This window comes from Aquarana catesbeiana, unplaced genomic scaffold (assembly GCF_042186555.1).
Source record: "Aquarana catesbeiana isolate 2022-GZ unplaced genomic scaffold, ASM4218655v1 unanchor238, whole genome shotgun sequence".
Taxonomy (NCBI): domain Eukaryota; kingdom Metazoa; phylum Chordata; class Amphibia; order Anura; family Ranidae; genus Aquarana; species Aquarana catesbeiana.
The window spans coordinates 62425-81890 of record NW_027362666.1 but is presented as its reverse complement, the minus strand read 5'-3'; the positions used below and the strand labels follow the sequence as shown (position 1 = coordinate 81890).

The window sequence follows — 19466 nt, the reverse complement described above, 5'->3', positions numbered from 1 at the left end:
ACTTTACCATTGGTCCAAGACTCCAAGCTGTCCATTGAGCTCAGTGCCTCTGATAAGAAGTGAGGAGAGGCTCTGTGATCTCATCCTCTCAGAGTGTGTCGGCTTGTATTTAACCCCTTGCCTACTGGGCACTTACACCCCTTTCCTGCCCAGGCCAGTTTTCAGCACTGTTGCACTTTGAATGACAATTGCGCGGTCATGCTACACTGAACCCAAACACATTTTTTATCATTTTCTTCATACAAATAGAGCTTTCTTTTGGTGGTATTTAATCACTGCTGGGTTTTTTATTTTTTACAAAAAAGACCAAAAATTTTGAAAAAAATATGTTTTTTACTTTTTTCTGTCAGTAAATTTTGTAACGAAGTAATTTTTCACCTTCACTGATGTGCGCTGATGAGGCGGCACTTATGGGCACTGATTAGGTGGCACTGACGAGGAGGCACTAATATGCTGCACTTATGGGCACTGTTAGGCGGCACTCATGGGCACTGATAGGCGGCACTGGTGGGCACTTATAGGCGGAACTGGTGGGCACTGATAGGCGGCACTGGTGGGCACTTATAGGCGGAACTGGTGGGCACTGATAGGCGGCACTGGTGGGCACTTATAGGCGGAACTGGTGGGCACTGATAGGCGGCACTTGTGGGCACTGATAGGCAGCACGGATAGGCGGTACAGATGGGCATTGATGGGTGGAAATGATGGGCGACACTGATGGGTATTTATGGACAGCAGTGATGGGCATTGATGGGCAGCACTGATAGGTGGCACTGATTGCCAGCACTGACTGGCATTGCTAAAGAGCACTGATTGGTGGCACTTGTGGGCAGTGGTGAGCACTGATTGCTGCCACTGGTGGGCACTGATAGCTGGCATTGGTGGGCACTGATTTGTGACACTATTTTCCAATATTGTGATCAGTGCCCTGATTACATTCCTAGATGTTCCCCTGTGAGGAGATGCCGCTGATCGGCTCTCCTCGCCACATACCCTGTCAGTGTGAGGCGAGGAGAGCTGATTATGGCACTTCCTTGTTTACATGTGATCCGCTGTGATTGGACACAGCCGATCACATGGGTAAAGAGCCGTGGAGGCGAGATTGAGGTTGCGAGAGCGGCCGTTCTGGGATGCCATCATATGACGGCGTCCCAGAATGAGAGCCTCACCACCCCGGGGTCATTTGATGGTGGGCGGGCGGCAAGCAGTTAAACTGTCCGCTCTGTAAGTAGCTTCTGACAGGCTGAACAAGGAGCCCCAAATTTCCCAGGAAGCCGAGCTACGACCCTAGAAGCTCAATCTTCTATTTTTGTTTTGTTTTTTTACCTTCATGGCGGGTGAGGCTCTTCATCCCCTGACTGCACCTACCTGCAAAGAACCCCAGCCGAGAGTAAAGGGTGGAAATGGCTCCTGATCCCCAGATTTGGGCAATGATGTCACCAATATAAATAGAATAAAACCCGCGCTATGTGTAACAACTCAAATACCTACAAAAATAACTTATACCGGACTGCTGCTGTAACAAAGGTAAGTATTCCCTTTATCAACTAGAAGAGCATTATGTGTCACAGCGCTGTCCTATTGTGTGTGCACATAAATCATCACAAATACACTAAAATATGTGGAGACATTCATATATAAAGTGCTAGGGGCTCAAATAATATTCTCTGCAGATCTACTGCTTCCACTTTACACCTACTTCACTGATCTTATGGTGTTTATCAAGAAATGAAGTAAACTGAACCATGTGCAAATTATATACAACATAAAGTGCTTTGTGCTCAAGATGCTGTTCCCTGCAGATCCACTGCTTCCACTTTACACCTACTTCATTCATCTTATAATATTTGCTGATATATTAAATAAACTAAAAATCTGTGCAAAATCATGTAATCATATAATATTTTGTGCTGAATATAGTGTTCTCTGCAAGTCCACTGCTTCCACTTTTCATCTACTTCAATGAACTTATTTTGCTCAATAAAATCCACCAACCAATGAAAAGTTGATAAGGTGTAAAGTTCTCGGTGCTCCAAACTGTGCCAGCTGTAGTGTAGCCACGCCTTCTTCCACCTCTTACACACGTGATGGTGAGGGCGCCCCCTTAGTGGGGATTTTTATTGATTTGAGAAATTTTTTTGAGCAAAATAAGTTTGTTGAAGTAGATGTAAAGTGGAAGTAGTGGACTTGCAGAGAACACTATATTGAGCACATAATATTGTATGATTACATGAATTTGCACAGGTTTTTACTTTATTTTATATAGCAACAAATATTATAGGATGAATGAAGTAGGAGCAAAGTGGAAGCAGTGGATCTGCAGGGAACAGCATCTTGAGCACCAAGCACTTTATGTTTATGTTGTATATGAAATTACACATGGTGTGGTGGACAGAGAGGGGGGGTCTGAGAGAAAGAGAGAGGGCTGAGAGGATGATTGAGAGAGAGAGGGAGTGTGGACTGACAAAGAGAGGGGGGGCTGACAGAGAGAGGGGGGGCCCAGAGAGAGTGAGGACTGAAAGAGGGGAGTGAGGGGGGAGATGAGTGAGACCCCTAGCCCTGTCCTTATCTGCAGTCCCTCCTTTGTCCCATTGTACTAGAATCTGTCTGCAGACCTGTGTATGTATGATGATGATGTGATGGTACGGTACCTTCCATTCAATGCCAGTCTGTCTTCTTGTGAAGATCCGCTTTGATCCTTTCAGCCAGTCAGCTGCTCTCGGCTGTCCCCTGTGTCCCAAATCAGCCTGTCCTCAGAGAACAGTCCTCACTCCGGGCCTGCCCAGCTGCTTCTCGCCTCTTCGGGAGGTGGGGTCTAGGAGGAAGAGGCGGTGCCGGAGGAGCTCTTCTTCTGAGTCCTGGGCTCTCTCAGGTCCCCCCACCTATCTGCCATCAAATCGCTGATTATTGCTGTGTGTGGCGATGGATGCCCACCTGCACCCCAAGGGAGATGCGGATTGCTGCCATAGTGCCACTAGTGCTGCACCTATTTGCCCCGCTAATCAGCCATCACACTGGGGACAGTCCAACAGCGCCCCTTTACATTCTGCACCCGGCCCCAGGGCGGTGCCCCGCCTGCCTCCTCCCATGCTATGCCACTGGTCACATAGCTACCGGGTAGGGGAGGGGTAGAGGATGAGGCACAGCCGCACAGGCACTCACAAGCATCAGGTGCCCTCTCTCCTCCCAATGGAGAGTAGGTAAGCCAGTGGTTGTGGCTGCATCCTAGGTGACTGCCTAGTTTTGCCTAGCGGTATCGCCGCCCCTGGGTGCACCCCGCGCACCCGCCCAGAATCGGCCCTGCAGCCGGGATATTGTGCGGCACTTGCAGGTGTCAGGGAGCCACAGCCGAAATGTGGGAGAGTTGGGATGTCTGTTGGACCTCACCAATCAGGAGCCTTTCCTGTCATCCTACATGATCCCTTCTGAGGATTGTTCTATCCTTCCAAACAAATGTATGAAATCACAGATGCATAGCTCCCAACTGTTCCTGATTTTCAGGGACTGTCCCTGATTTGGAACAATGTCCCTCTGTCCCTCTTTCCTCCTCATCTGTCCCTCATTTTGGTCTGATCTTTATAGTTGTATATAAAATGCACTTTTTATCTTACAAAAATTGTTTCCCAGCGCTAAACCTTTCATCCGATTTCTAAATTGCTGCATTTGTAAATTTTAACAGCCAGTGTAAAGGAAAAGTAGTGGTAAAAAAGCACTTGTGGGTTTAACCAATCATTTTTTTGTATTATTATTATTATTATTATACGAGATTTATATAGCGCCAACAGTTTACTCAGCGCTTTACAATGTATAAGGGGGACAACACAATTACAGTACAGTTCAATACAAAAGGTACAGGAGGGCCCGGCTCGTAGAGCTTACATTCTAAAGGGAGGGGGTGGTGGTACAAAAGGTAATAGCTGCAAAGAATGATTTGATGGGGGTGGCTCAGGGACAGTTATGTGGGTGTGAGATAGGCTTCCCTGAATAAATGAGTTTTCAGGGATCTCCTAAAGGTGGACAGGATAGGGGCTGATCGGACATACTGGGGCAGGGAATTCCAGAGGAGAGGCTCTGGAGAAGTCCTGAAGGTGAGCATGGGAGGAGCTAGAGAGCAGGAGGTCCTGGGAGGAGCGGAGGGGGTGATTTGGGCGATATCTGCAGATGAGGTTGGTGATGTAAATGGGGGCGATGTTGTGAATGGCCTTGTATGTTATGGTTAGCATTTTGAATTTTACACGGTGGGGTAGGGGAAGCCAGTGAAGGGATTGGCAGAGAGGAGCAGCAATCACGGATCGATTAGTGAGGTGTATTAGTCTAGCAGCAGCATTCATAATAGACTGAAGGGGGGGAGGAGCCTGCTTAAGGGTCGGCCATTAAGAAGAGAGTTGCAATAGTCGAGGCGGGAAATAATCAAGGAGTGAATAAGTTGCTTTGTGGTGTCATTAGTCAGGAAGGGTGGAATTCTGGAGATGTTGCGGAGGTTAAGGCGGCAGGATTTAGCCAGTGATTGGATATGGGGGCTGAAGGAGAGGTCAGAGTCAAGGATTACACCCAGGACCCTGGCATGTGTGGAGGGACCAATGGTTGTGTTGTTGATATTAATGGTGAAGTCACAGGAGGGGGACCGTGAAGGAGGAAATATAACAAGCTCAGTTTTAGAAAGATTAAGTTTGAGGAAGTGGTGTGACATCCATACCGATATGTCATTCAGCAAGTTTGAGATCCGTGAGGAGATAGTGGGGGTGAGTTGGGGAGTGGAGAGATAGATCTGTGTGTCATCGGCATAGAGATGGTATTGGAAGCCATGGGAGGTGATCAACTGGCCCAGGGAAGAGGTATAGAGTGAGAAAAGGAGAAGCCCAAGGACAGAGCCTTGGGGTACCCCAACAGAAAGAGGAAGGGGAGTGGAGGAGATGGAGTTGTAAGTGACGCTGAAAGTGCGCTGAGATAGGTAGGAGGAGAACCAGGATAATGCAGAATCACGGAGGCCAAGGGAGTGTAATTTTCTGAGGAGCAGCAGGTGGTCAACTGTGTCAAAGGCAGCAGAGAGGTCTAAAAGTATGAGTATGGAGTAGTGGCCATTGGTTTTGGCAGTTATTAGGTCATTGGTGATTTTTAGTAGGGCAGTTTCAGTAGAATGTTGTATGATTCTCCTTTAAGGGGGCGTGGCAGGGGGTGTGTCTGATGCCTACATACGTTTGCTAATAAGTGTCCCACATTCCCATCTCAAAAAGTTGGGACGTATGTCGATGAGTCCTCCTTCTATGTGATCTAGAAGATCTTGAATCACAATGTCTTTATGGCTGAAGTGGATGATCTTGGTCTATATATTTTTTTATTGTTTTATTACAGCTTTTTTCACATTTAATTATTTTATTTATATAAGCATATATGAGGAAGTGTTCTTACTTGGAGAGATCTCCACCACCATTCCTATGTAAACATTACATACTTGCAATTTATGTTTAACATGTTCATTATGAGTGGACTGATATATATATATTTTTATGATTTTTGATATATTTTTGCATTTTCTTCACCAAAAAGTTCACGATTTTAACTTTGCCCTGCTATACAGGAATGGTTAGTATGAGACGTTTCTTGGGGCTGCAGTTCCTCTGAACTCCACAAGATGGTGATCTTACTTCTACCCAGACAGGAAGTCTCTATGGAAAACAGGAAGTGATGTCAGGTACAGACAGGAAGTTCCGGGTGAGAGGTGAGTCAGGAGGAAGTAGAGAGGAGACATTGCTGGAAGTGACAGTAGAGGAGATAATAAGATCTTATTTTCTATTTACACCCAGTAACCCCCCGTCATGTCCGTCCTCTTCCTCCATAGTCACTGTGATGTCTTTTATCTCCAGCAGATGATGATACACACATATATAGTGTGGAAACCTAGATTAACCCCTTCAGGGTCAGAACATTTCCCCACTTATGGGGCCGGAACATTCTCTTCATTTTGGAGATAAATTCTAGTAATATGTTCCTCTAAACAAACATCACTGACAATAAATAGACAAGACAATGACCATCCTGACCATACATGGCCTACAAAGGACAATTATTACACTACACAGGCTGTTGGTCTCTGATGATCCTCTCACCCCACCTGCACATACTTTTCTCACCTCCTTAAAGGAGAAGTCCAGCTTGAGATCACTTGGCTGGTCTTCTCCTATGGGTTACAGGAGTACAATTCGTTTTGCACTCTTGTGATCTGTTTTCAGCAGAGAGCGGGATGAAGTCCTCTCTCTGGTGACATCACTGGAATCAGTCCAGGCACCGCATCATCACCACAATGAAGTCTGGATCTTCCAGGTGTCTGGACTGATGGCCATCTCAGCCTCTCAGCGAGCCACTGAGAGACTGAGACGGGCGCTCCCCGCCCCTCCACATCTCCAGTGAGTGCGGGGGGCAGAGCTGTGAGAACCGAGCCATCGCAGATGTTAGATCGATCGGTTCTCAGTGAAGAGGTGCCGGGGGACCGATGCTGCATCCACCTAGGTAAGTATGAATCTGAAAGAAAAAAAAATCATACTTCTCTTTTAAAGACCTTCTGCCAGCAAGTGAAGGAAGCCTTCACCTCACCATTTCACCGTTCTAGAAATATGTTACAGGATACAAAATAGACCAAGAGAACAAACCCCTCCCCCCTGCTGTCCTCCTACCAGCACTGAAATAAAAAACACACACCAGTAATGTGCACTACAAGGTCCAGCCCAACAGACAGCAGTCTATGGTAACAGCATGATGAGGACAAATGTTCATTCCAACATACAAGGGTCCTGCAGCTTGTCAGATAAAGATCCGGGAAGATCCAAGGAGATTAAACAACAAAGAAATGACAGCGCGAGATCCTCATTAGAATGATGAAGTCATTTATTCCATAAAAACAAATAGTACACTTACATGTTATAATCTTCATAATCAGCATAGATGGCAGATGGGTTGTTATTGGAGAAAACAAAACTGACTCCTCCCCCACAGTTCTGTACTCCACCAGCAGAATCCTCCTGCTATCCAATCCGATCCCTTCTCTTACTGCAGAGAGTGACAGTGACATCACTCCGATCAGTCAGCAGGCTGCCGGAGATTGGAGCCTTGCAGCCGGAGTTCTGGCAATTATCCTGATTAGCCGACAACTCCGACCAAAAGTCAGCAAGTTCCCCTTCCTGGACATCATGATGACCCGACATTGTCCTCACAGCACTGCCTCAGAGCAAACAAGTCAAAGGAAGGATCGTATTTATCATTCCTTGTCTGCAGATCTAAAACTCACCAAATCCAGTTCAGAAACTAAACAAACCCAACATAGAAAGGGGAATATCTGATCCGGCAGCCAAGAGGGTCCCGCACCTCAAAAATGTAGCAAACAGTCCAAACTAAATCTGTTCCCATGGGGGGGAGTAGTTGTTAAATGTACAGCAACCCTCCTATTACCCCCCTCACATCCACATCCTATTATTGTGTGACCAACACCATCCAAATAATTCTTACTTTCATTTCCCAAAGTTATCCGTCTACAAGGAGACCTGTATAGATCAAATGACGGCACCAATGAGGATGGAGGAGGACCGGAGTCACATGACTGAGAAGATACTAAACCTCACCCTGGAGATCATCTACCTGCTGACCGGAGAGGTGAGGAGGATTCTGGGAGGTCACATGACATCACTCTTATGTCTATTCATAAAACACAGACCTGACCGGAGAGGTGAGGAGGATTCTGGGAGGTCACATGACATCACTCTTATCTCTATTAATAAAACACAGACCTGACCGGAGAGGTGAGGAGGATTCTGGGAGGTCACATGACATCACTCTTATCTCTATTAATAAAACACAGACCTGACCGGGGAGGTGAGGAGGATTCTGGGAGGTCACATGACATCACTCTTATCTCTATTAATAAAACACAGACCTGACCGGAGAGGTGAGGAGGATTCTGGGAGGTCACATGACATCACTCTTATCTCTATTAATAAAACACAGACCTGACCGGAGAGGTGAGGAGGATTCTGGGATTCTAACATGATATTCCTATTGGTTCCTCAATACAGAGATTTCCTCTTGTGAAGTCAGGTGATCATATGACCATCACAGTGCCTCCATGTGACTCCCTAAAACCTGAGAGACACAACATGGAGAAGATTCTAGAAGTCACCAAGAAGATGATGGAGCTGCTGACAGGAGAGGTGAGCGGTGCTGGGAATTCTGGGACATTATCCAGTAACAGACAAGGGATGTGTCTGGATGGTGACTGTATCATTGTGTGTGTCAGGTTCCTATAAGGTGTCAGGATGTCACTGTCTATTTCTCCATGGAGGAGTGGGAGTATTTAGAAGGACACAAGGATCTCTACAAGGACGTCATGATGGACAATCAGCCGCCCCTCACATCACCGGGTAAGAGGAGACTTTATTGTAAAGGAGAGAGCAGTACGGAGGGTCCACCTAGATCCCCCATCATCTGATAAACACATAGAAACAATGTATTCAGTCAGTGTGTGTGTTTCCTACAGATGGATCCAGTAATGGGAACCCACCAGAGAGATGTCCCCGTCCTCTGTATTCCCGGGATTCCACACAGGAAGATCACACCATCCCTCACCATCATCAGGTAGATGAGGAACAATCACTGATAGTAACATTAGGATCTGTACATTATCTGCATTGTTACAATTAATAAAATATAGTGCAGCGCAATCATATTAAACAGTCCATAAAATCACCTGCTTGATGAAATCCAGTCTTGTAAGTGAAAGAAGCCTCCTAAAGTGCAATCTTGGACACAAACAGTAAAGAGGTGATTTCAGCCCATCCACTACAGATAGTGCAGCCTCTCACCTCATAGACTCCACCTGTAAAGGTCACACAGCATTTGATCCACACCTGGGGTAGCGATCGTAAGCGATTCAGCCGATGCTCACAGTGCACATATGGACAAGAAAAAATGGGACAATCTAGTGCTCTCTGTATAGATATTTATTTGAATAGTGGTAAAAAGAAGCAAAATTGCTCACAAACACAGCACTCCGGCCGAGTGCTAGCAAACAGGCATGTATATCATCTGGTTTCCAACCAGAAAGATGGCCGCGGGTGACGCCAGACGTAGCTCTTTACCCCCATACGCGTTACGTCCTATGGGCGGGACTTCTTCAGCGTGGGGTCCTTTCATGCTAGTATACTGCCGTGTTTTTACATTGCGGCTGCGTCGCTGTGTGTGTGAGTCTATTGGTTTGTTAAGTCTCCATGACAATATGAATAGCAGTGGGCTGCTGATGTGTCTCCGACCCCATGCTGAAGAAGTCCCGCCCATAGGATGTAACGCGTGCGGGGGAGGAGCTACATCTGGCGTCACCCGCACTAGATTGTCCCATTTTTTTCCTGTTCATATGTGCACTGTAAGCATCGGCTGGATCATTTACGATCGGTACCCCAGGTGTGGATCAAATGCTGTGTGACCTTTACAGGTCGAGTCTATGAGGTGAGAGGCTGCACTATCTGTAGTGGATGGGCTGAAATCACCTCTTTACTGTTTGTATCCAAGATTGCACTTTAGGAGGCTTCTTTCACTTACAAGACTGGATTTCATCAAGCAGATGATTTTATGGACTGTTTAATATGATTGCGCTGCACTATATTTTATTTACTGTTTGATTGAGGCGTTTTGAATTACCCTTCAGTGTCAGCTAGCATTCCTTGATTGAATTTTATTTTGTTTCATTTAATTTTATCTGCGCAGAATATTTGTTGTTTATTTGTTGTTTATATTGTTACAATTGATGTAATTTTTATTATATATTCAGAGTGGAAACCTGAGAGATTCTAAAATTGAAGTAAAAGAAGAGATAAAAGAGGAGGATGATGAGGATGGGGTGATGGAGGAGTCAGAGTCTCTAAAAGAACACAAAGATCTGTACCAGGACACCATGGTGGAGTCATCCAGCTACAGAAACCCACCAGAGAGATGTCCCCGTCCTCTGTATTCCCGGGATTCCACACAGGAAGATCACACCATCCCTCACCATCATCAGGTAGATGATTGACAATTATTGGTAGTTCTGATTTATACACAGCATGTTTGTTACAATGAATGTTTTATTATATATTCAGAGTGGAAACCTCGGGGATGATAATATTGATGTTAAAGAAGAGTATAAAGAGGAGGATGAGGAGTATGGAGTGAAGGAGGAGTTTTCAGAAGGACACAAGGATAAGATGGAGCCACCTAATACCAGGAACCCACCAGAGAGATGTCCCCGTCCTCTGTATTCCCGGGATTCCACACAGGAAGATCACACCATCCCTCACTGTTACAAGGTTGGTGGGACGGAGGATATAAAACAGTCATGGAGACAATGTGTATATTTTTTATGTGATGTCACAATAATAAAGCTTATATTTTACAGATGATATTCTCTCTCATTTTCTTGATTTAGAGTGGAGATCCAATCGATATAGAATTTGAGGTTAAATCAGAAGAAGAAGAGAGGTATGTGAGGGATGATCAGCAGTCTATGGAGGAGGATGGAATAACGAGGACATTTATAGAGGAGGACACTCCTACAGAGATCAGCACAGGTGGGTCATTAACACTAAATACATTCCTCCACCCATACTGCTCACTGATTGGTCCAGAGTAGGGCAAAGACTGAGTGATAATCTTCCTTCTCTGTGCTGCAGACACAATTTATGTATCTAGACTGGATTTATGGAAATTCTGGGGTTCAGCTGGCAGCAAAAGGTTGATTTTCACCATAAATGTTGCTCTACCTAGGCACCTTGGACATGTTCTTTGGGTCTTCTGCCCCATGCCCTGGTCTAGTATGATATCTGACAGAACAATTCTCCCGGGTTACTTGTTCTGTTGTCTGCTGGCTGTGCCGGGTGGAGGGATATGTCTGTATAGTCTCAGATCCAAGTCACTGAGTGCAGTCTCAGGAGATGGGAGGCAGCGGTGTGGGACCTCTGCAACTTGTCTCATGTAAATATTTAATCTTCCACTGATTACTGAATACCAATATTATGAGTCCTGACCCTTACACTGTATAATTTATATTGTACATTACATACTCCTGACCCCTGCACTATATACTCTGTTGTACATTGCATACTCCTGACCCCTGCACTATATACTCTATGTTGTACATTACATTATTCTGATACCATATAGTCCTATCTGTTGTATCTTATACAATATGTTGTACATTACATAGTCCTGACCCTTACACTTTATAATTTATATTGTACGTTACATACTCCTGACCCCTGCACTATATACCCACTTCAGCCCAGGAAGATTTTACCCCCTTCCTGACCAGAGCACTTTTTGCGATTCGGCACTGCGTCGCTTTAACTGACAATTGCGCGGTCGTGCGACGTGGCTCCGAAACAAAATTGACGTCCTTTTTTCCCACAAATAGAGCTTTCTTTTGGTGGTATTTGATCATCTCTGCGATTTTTATTTTTTGCGCCATAAACAAAATAAGAGCGACAATTTTGAAAAAAATGCATTATTTTTTACATTTTGCTATAATTATTATCCCCCAAAAAAATATAAAATTTATTTTTTTCCTCAGTTTAGGCCGATCCGTATTCTTCTACATATTTTTGATTAAAAAAAAATCGCAATAAGCGTTTATTGATTTTTTTGCGCAAAAGTTATAGCGTTTACAAAATAGGGGGTAGTTTAATGGCATTTTTATTAATAATTTTTTTTTACTAGTAATGGCGGCGATCGGTGATTTTTATTGTGACTGCGACGTTATGGCGGACATGTTGGACATTTTTGACACATTTTTGGGACCATTGTCATTTATACAGCAATCAGTGCTATAAAAATGCATTGATTCCTGTATAAATGATATTGGCAGTGAAGGGGTTAACCACTAGGGGGTGGGGAGGGGTTAAGTGTGTCTTAGGGGAGTGATTACTAACTGTCAGGGGGATGGGCTGGTGTGTGACATCACTGATCTCTGCTCCGATGACAGGGAGCAGAGATCCAGTGACACTTGTCACTAGGCAGAACGGGGAGATACTGTTTACAAAGGCATCTCCCCGTTCGTCCTCTCCGTGAGGCGATCGCGGGTATGCCCGCTGCGATCGAGTCCGCGGGACCCGCGATCCGACTCAAGGAGATCGTGGCACCAATATCCTGACCCTTACACTATATAATTTATATTGTACATTACATACTCCTGACCCCTGCACTATATACTCTATATTGTACATTACATACTCCTGACCCCTGCACTATATACTCTGTTGTACATTACATACTCCTGACCCCTGCACTATATACTCTATGTCAGGGGTGCCCATGTGGCCCGTGGCGTCCTCCGATGTGGCCCAACATGTCTTTCTCTGAGATGGCGGGTTGGCAAGCCCAGATCGCAGGTTCCAGACCCTCCATCTCCGAGCATCAGGAGCATCGGAGCCGCTGCTAGAGGAAGCAGAGCCGATGTTCCTGTATAGTGCCGGCTCCTTCACAGGTGGAGTGATACCAAATGTTCTCCGCCTGTGACAGGAAGCATCGGCTCTGCTCTCTACTGCAGCCACATGATTCTGTCACACTAATGCACGGGAACCCGCAATCTCAGACAGCAGCCAGCAGTGCCAGAGCCAGCAGTACCAGACAGCAGTACCAGCCAGCAGTACCAGTCCTGGAGGACAGCCAGCAGCAGCCATCAGTTATAACCACCTGGTGGACAGCAGCAACCAGCTGCAGGAATCCTGAGGAAGAAGTGAAGATTGAGGTCAGTTGAGATGCAGGTAAACCGCTGTGCATCAGTGTGAAAGCAGCCTTAGGCCCCTTTCACATGATCGGTCAGATTGGGTCTGCCTGTCTGTTTTTCAGGTGGACCCAATCGGACCCTCCATTCACCTCTATAGAGCGGCAGATGTAAACAGACTTGTGTCTTCTTACACCCACCTATCTGGAATCCGATCTGCTTTAAAAAAAACAGAAGGGGATCTGTCCTCTTCTATCTGGGCGGATTGGAGGGCCCTTAGGGTAGAGCGGGCTGCATCTGTGTCTGCTCTACATATGCAGAGTGGACACAGACCTGCCATCCGCCCGCTACACTTATCGTGGCCCGCGACCTGTTACCAAGTCCCTAAAGTGGCCCTCGCTCCTCAAGAGGTTGAGCACCCCTTCTCTATGTGGTACATTACATACTCCTGACCCCTGCACTATATACTCTATATTGTACATTACATACTCCTGACCCCTGCACTATATACTCTATGTTGTACATTACATACTCCTGACCCTGCACTATATACTCTATGTTGTACATTACATACTCCTGACCCCTGCACTATATACTCTATATTGTACATTACATCATTCTGATACTATATAGTCCTATCTGTTGTATCTTATACAATATGTTGTACATTACATAGTCCTGACTTCTGCTCTCTCCCCTCTACCCACTGCTATATATACACATAATATGTATTCTCTTTTGTTACACCCATTTCCTACCAGCTGGACATTTTATATCTGATGATTTGATTGGAGCACAGCAGGAACCAATCAGCTCATGTCTAGTAATAATCTTTTTATTTCTATTTTAGTAGACGGACGGGAGATGAGGAAAACCTCAGAGGATTGTCTCACTTTGTCTCCAGACTGTAAAGTAGAAGATGAGGACATCACACAGTATAGTCCAGGAGAAAACCCGACTACCTCCAATGTCCATCCGGCACCACACAGTGTAGATGGACCATTGTATTCCTCTTATCCTGAGGAACCTCAGACTGTGAGGGACGGTGCCGTCCTTCCAACAGAGAAGAGGTTTTCATGTACTGAGTGCGGGAAGTATTTCCATTATAAATCACATCTTATTGTGCATAAAAGATCTCACACAGGAGAGAAGCTGTATTCCTGTCCTGAGTGCGGGAAATGTTTTTCAGTGAAGTCTCATCTATACAGACATCAGAGATCTCACACGGGTGAGAAACCGCATTCCTGTCCTGAGTGCGGGAAATGTTTTTCAGTGAAGTCCAGTCTTGACACACATCAGAGATCTCACACGGGGGAGAAGCCGTATTCCTGTCCTGTGTGCGGGAAATGTTTTTCAGTAAAGTCCAGTCTTGACACACATCAGAGATCTCACACGGGGGCGAAGCCATATTCCTGTCCTGAGTGCGGGAAATGTTTTTCAGAGAAGTCCAATCTTTACTCACATCAGAGATCTCACACGGGAGAAGCCGTTTTCCTGTCCTGAGTGTGGGAAATGTTTTTCAGACAACTCCAATTTTAGCAGACATCAGAGATCTCACACAGGGGAGAAGCCGTATTCCTGTCCTGAGTGCGGGCAATGTTTTTCACAGAAGTCCAGTCTTTACTCACATCAGAGATCTCACACGGGAGAAGCCGTATTCCTGTCCTGAGTGCGGGAAATGTTTTTCAACGAAGTCCCATCTTTACACACATCAGAGATCTCACACGGGGGAGAAACCGCATTCCTGTCCTGAGTGCGGGAAATGTTTTGCAGACAATTCCAGTTTTAACAGACATCAGAGATCTCACACGGGGGAGAAACCGCATTCCTGTCCTGAGTGCGGGAAATGTTTTTCAGTGAAGTCCGGTCTTGACACACATCAGAGATCTCACACAGGGGAGAAGCCATTTTCCTGACCTGAGTGCGGGAAATGTTTTTCACAGAAGTCCCATTTTTACAGACATCAGAGATCTCACATAGGGGAGAAGCCGTATTCCTGTCCTGAGTGAGGAAATTGTTCCTCACTAAAGTCCTGTCTTCCTGTACATCAGGGATCCCACACAACCCTCGGGGTGTATTAGTGCCTTGAGTGCGGGAAATGTCTTCTATATGAATGTTGCTGGACATCACAGCTCTCATGTGGGGAAGAAGCACACCCTGATATACACCTCAGATATACTCCATGGCTGATCTTCATCATGTAAGAAACAGTTCATAAGGAGATCAGAGATCACCAAAGACATGGATGAAGTGTTGTATAAATACAATGGATGAGCGGCTCATACAGGTCTGGTAATATACTTTTATGTCATGGCTTTCTTCCAGGTCCGCACCCATGCACGCGCACACCCAGAAACCTCCACTGTCATTGGCTGTAGGACAAATTTGTCAGCAGGTCCCAGCCAATGATTTTGCCCCGTACCCTGCTGATCACCTGCAGCCAATGACAAATCACTCCTGTGTTTTATTTTGTAAACACGGGGAGCTATCTTGTGATTTCTTCTCTTCCCGAGTCCTTTTCGGTTCAGGAAGAGAAGAGAACATCACACTGTGAGTATAATCACCACACTTTACACCCACACACCTTAGATTGGCACATTTAACCCCATTGATTGCCCTCATTCACCCTTTGATCACCCCTGTCACCCAACCAGTGCCATTAGTACAGCGTCAGTGTACAGTATTTTTCACCAATCGCTGTATTAGAGTCACTTGGTATATCAGATAGTGCCAGGGTCAGCTAGCATTAGATTGTCCACACACTATCGCACTCACACTATAGGATCCTGATCACCAACATTACTAGTATAGTGTCTGTATGGATCAATATCCTGATCATGAACAGAACTGTATTAATGTCCCCCCCTTAATATAGTGTCCCTAATAATGCAGCATTAGCAGGATCAGCCCTTCTGCCCCCCAACAAGTGCAGTGTCAGTAGATCACCGGCACCTCTGATACATTGCACACATAACCGCAGTGTTAGCAGAATCAGGCCTGATCTCCTCTAGCACTAGCAGGTAAGTTTTATTTGTGTAGCACCCTGGAGTTTAGTCAGGGAGCTCCTCACAAATTTACTTGCCAGGAGTAGTTATCCTGGTTGATTGTGAGAGATCTACTGATTTCTCCCTAAGTTTGGCCTTGTTGCACTTTTCTCTTCTACCACTAGGTGGCTGGGCACTTGGTGGTACTAGATATGAGAAAGATAACCCAAGGTCAGGTTATGGGTATATGGGGTATCTCAGCCAATGGGAAGGAGTTTTCTTGAATCTCTTGGCCTGCTGGGAGAACCTATATATTGAGGTGGAGTCAGGTGATCGATGTTCGGTGCCACCTGGACGGTAGTCTAGGTGGATGTGTGTTGTATGCCCGTGCTGCTAGACCGAAGATTGGGCCTATCCCAGGCACTTCTGGCTGCTAGGCTGTCTGAGGTCCTATCCAGAAGTAAGTGAGCAGCGCAGGGTTGGCACTGTGGCTTGCAGTCCAACCAAAAGTGATGGTTCTGCCAGCCAGAGAACCTGTCATGGTCAGAGGTAGAGGGGAAGCTGTCACCACTAAGGGACCAACCACCTTATTACTAGGGACTTCAGTGAGTAATGGAAGCAAGTACCAGAGCAGTATTCTCCCCGAACGGGCATGGTGGAGAATCAGGAAACTTCAGGCGGTGATCAAGCCAGGGACCTAACCAGCGGAGGTGACGCTTGTAGAGCAGCCTTGTGTTTTAAGCCAGGGACTGAGCAGGCCAGTGAAGTGAAGCTTGAGAAGTATCTGGAGTGCCAAGCTAGGGACCCAGCAAAGAGGCGGGGGTGACGCTTGAGGAAGATACCACCATGAAGATTGGAGAAGCTCAAGGGATTCAGAGTCAGTGAATCAGAGGGTCTAGTGAGAGACCAGGAGCTCAGTGGGCTGAAGAACTACAAGGAGAAGTTGTAGTGAAGGTGAAAGAACTATTGTGCTTTGTGTTAGGAACTAATAAAGACTGTTGCCATAGGAGACAGCATTCCTGCATGTGCAGATGTGGTGTCTTGCTGGATGCCTTTCCCTGCACGGCTGTCCTAGTAATGAAGTCTCAGAGTCTGCTAATTGAACTTGCAACTACATTAGTGTGTCCTGGCCCTAACCCTCTTTCCCCCAAAAAGTTTGTAAGAGAAATAAACATCTCTTTTGCATTCAAGAAGTGTCTGGCACCCAATAACGTCCACCTTGCACCCATTATGCTTCATAACCAACCATATACCGAAGGATGTCAGCTATCTCTGGCCTTGGAGGTTCTCACTAGACTGAAGGAGGCCGGAGACCTTGCTACATTTGTAGTTGTTCAAGCAGTCCCTGACAGCCAGGAGCTCTTTTTCCCGTGAGTCACACTAGGTACCTGTGAATTTAGTGGCCAAAATTTCCCAACAAATGTACTCTAGTGAAAAGGCCTACAGGATTCTGAGTATGACAGCTAAGAGTGAAGGAGGAGTCCTCACTGACAGAATCAGGCTCTGAATACGAACCTGTAGAGAGCAGCGGCACCCCGACAGGGAGCTCAGAGGATGGAGGAGAGGTCCCTGCTAAGGTCAGGTGTACCCGACCCCGGGTAGATGAAGTGCTAGGAACACTTGATTTGTCTTATATGCCGCAGGATGCCAGTACTAGTGCCCCACTACCTTTTGGTGAACTGGCAGGCACCAGCGGCCTAGTACATCCTAGTCTTTTATATACCAGGACAGAAGTATTTCGTGTTGACCTTGGCGGGTCCCACAAATGGAGTCCAAGCTGGTGAGGTGGCTAGCACTAGTATTATCCTGCAGACACCAAGAATTGAACCACAGACCCATAGAGCCCATAGTGTTCTTCCAGATGTGCTTGTGCAAGTCCTGATTAGCAGCCCACAGATTGTGCAGCGCTCGTACTTCCCCCATTCACTGCCCAACCTGGAATTCAGGTGGAAACCGCAAATTTAACAACTCCCCTAGATTTTTTTTTTTTGGTGTTTTTTACGGAAGATCTGTATCGATCGATTGTGAGCTGAAGGAATTTATACACACAACAGTACAGACAGTTCACATTGGAGACCTATCAAGGTTTATAAATGTAAAACTTTTTTGGGCCTAAAACCCAACATGGGCGTTACTAAAAAGAATGAGCTGCGATCATATTGGTCCAGAGACCCGATTCATCATATGCCCGTGTTCTCTGCTGCAATGGCCAGGCATAGATATGAGACGATAATGCATTTTATGTATTTTAGTGATCACACACTTTGTCATCCTCGGGGTGACCCTGAATATGATCAGCTTTACAAAATTCTGCCCCTCATAAACTACCTCTCCCAGAAATTTTCAGATATGTATACGCCCCAACAAACCATCTAAATAGATGAGTCCATCATACATTTCACTGGCCACCTTCCAATCAAACAGCATCTCCCCAACAAGCGTGCCAGATCTGGGGTCCAAATGTAGAAGCTCTGTGATAGGGCCACAGGCTATACATGTCATTTTTTTAAAATAATATATAAAATCCAACACAAACACCACTTTACATTAGTAAATTAACCACAATCTCTGGGAAACCTTCCCTGGACTTCCGGGTCTAGGGAGTCTGTGCAGCCCACGTGACACTTTTTAGACACAATCTTGGAATTGGCTCGTGGCACCGTGTGACCTAAATACCGGGGCTTCCCCCAATGACTTGTAAAACATCCAACTTAGAAAGGAGGAGAAAGCCTGCTTGAGAACTAATGAATTGCTCGCAGTGAAGTGGAAGGACAATTAACCACCTCAATACCGGGCACTTTCACCCCCGTCCTGCCCAGGCCATTTCTCAGCTTTCATCGCCGTCACACTTTGAATGACAATTGTGCGGTCATGCTACACTGTAACCATGTGGATTTTTTTATCATTTTCTTCACACAAATAGAGCTTTATTTTGGTGGTATTTAATCACTTCTGGATTTTTTATCTTTTCCTAAAAAAAAAAAAGCAACATGGTGCAGCTGCATATGACGTCCACCCAGAACGAGAGCCGTCCCGTTGTCATTTGACAGCGGGGCGGGCGGCTAGTGGTTAATTCCATTAATGCAGAAACTATGGTTCAAATTTGCACGGTATCTGATGTAGTTGTGTCCACGAATATAATCTTTATATGGGAGGGGTGGACTTCAATGACCAGATAATGAAGCTCTACTTATTTTCCCGTAAGCCACATGCTGGTACATATATATATATATGTGTCTGTATACAAGTGTCTATATTGTCAGACCTATTGAGTTTAAAATAAATGAATTTGTAATGGTCTAAATATATTATTTTTAAATGTGATTCTCTGGACATGAGTAGTAGCCATCTTGTTCAAAACATATTTTTAAGAGATTAAACGAAGTTCACCGTCCTTAGAGAAGATATTTTCATAGGAAGGTTTTAAGGCCTCACCATATATTCTACTAAGTTGTAAATTATGAATCCTTGTCAGTTAATCAGTTAAGGCATTAGCCAAGGAGGCCCAATGTTATGTTAAGAAATCAGAAATTTTTGGGCCCCTTACACAGCTTTAGGCCTGCCCCCCCCCCCCCCCAGTCTGACCACCAACATTCCCCAAGGCTTGCCCACGGGCCATCCCACTGAATCCAAACACCGGCCACCTCACCTGTACGCACTCAGCCCCCCTCAATCCTGTATGTATGTCAGCCCCCCCCACACACCTGTATATATGTCAGCCCCCCTCAATCCTGTATATAGGTCAG

The 19466-nt window shown here is 45.7% G+C and overlaps 1 pseudogene; it reads left to right on the top strand.

Moving 5' to 3' along the window:
- Positions 1-6222: 6222 nt before the first annotated feature.
- LOC141122078 (uncharacterized) lies at positions 6223-18946 on the top strand (annotated as a pseudogene).
- The last annotated feature ends 520 nt before the right edge of the window (positions 18947-19466 follow it).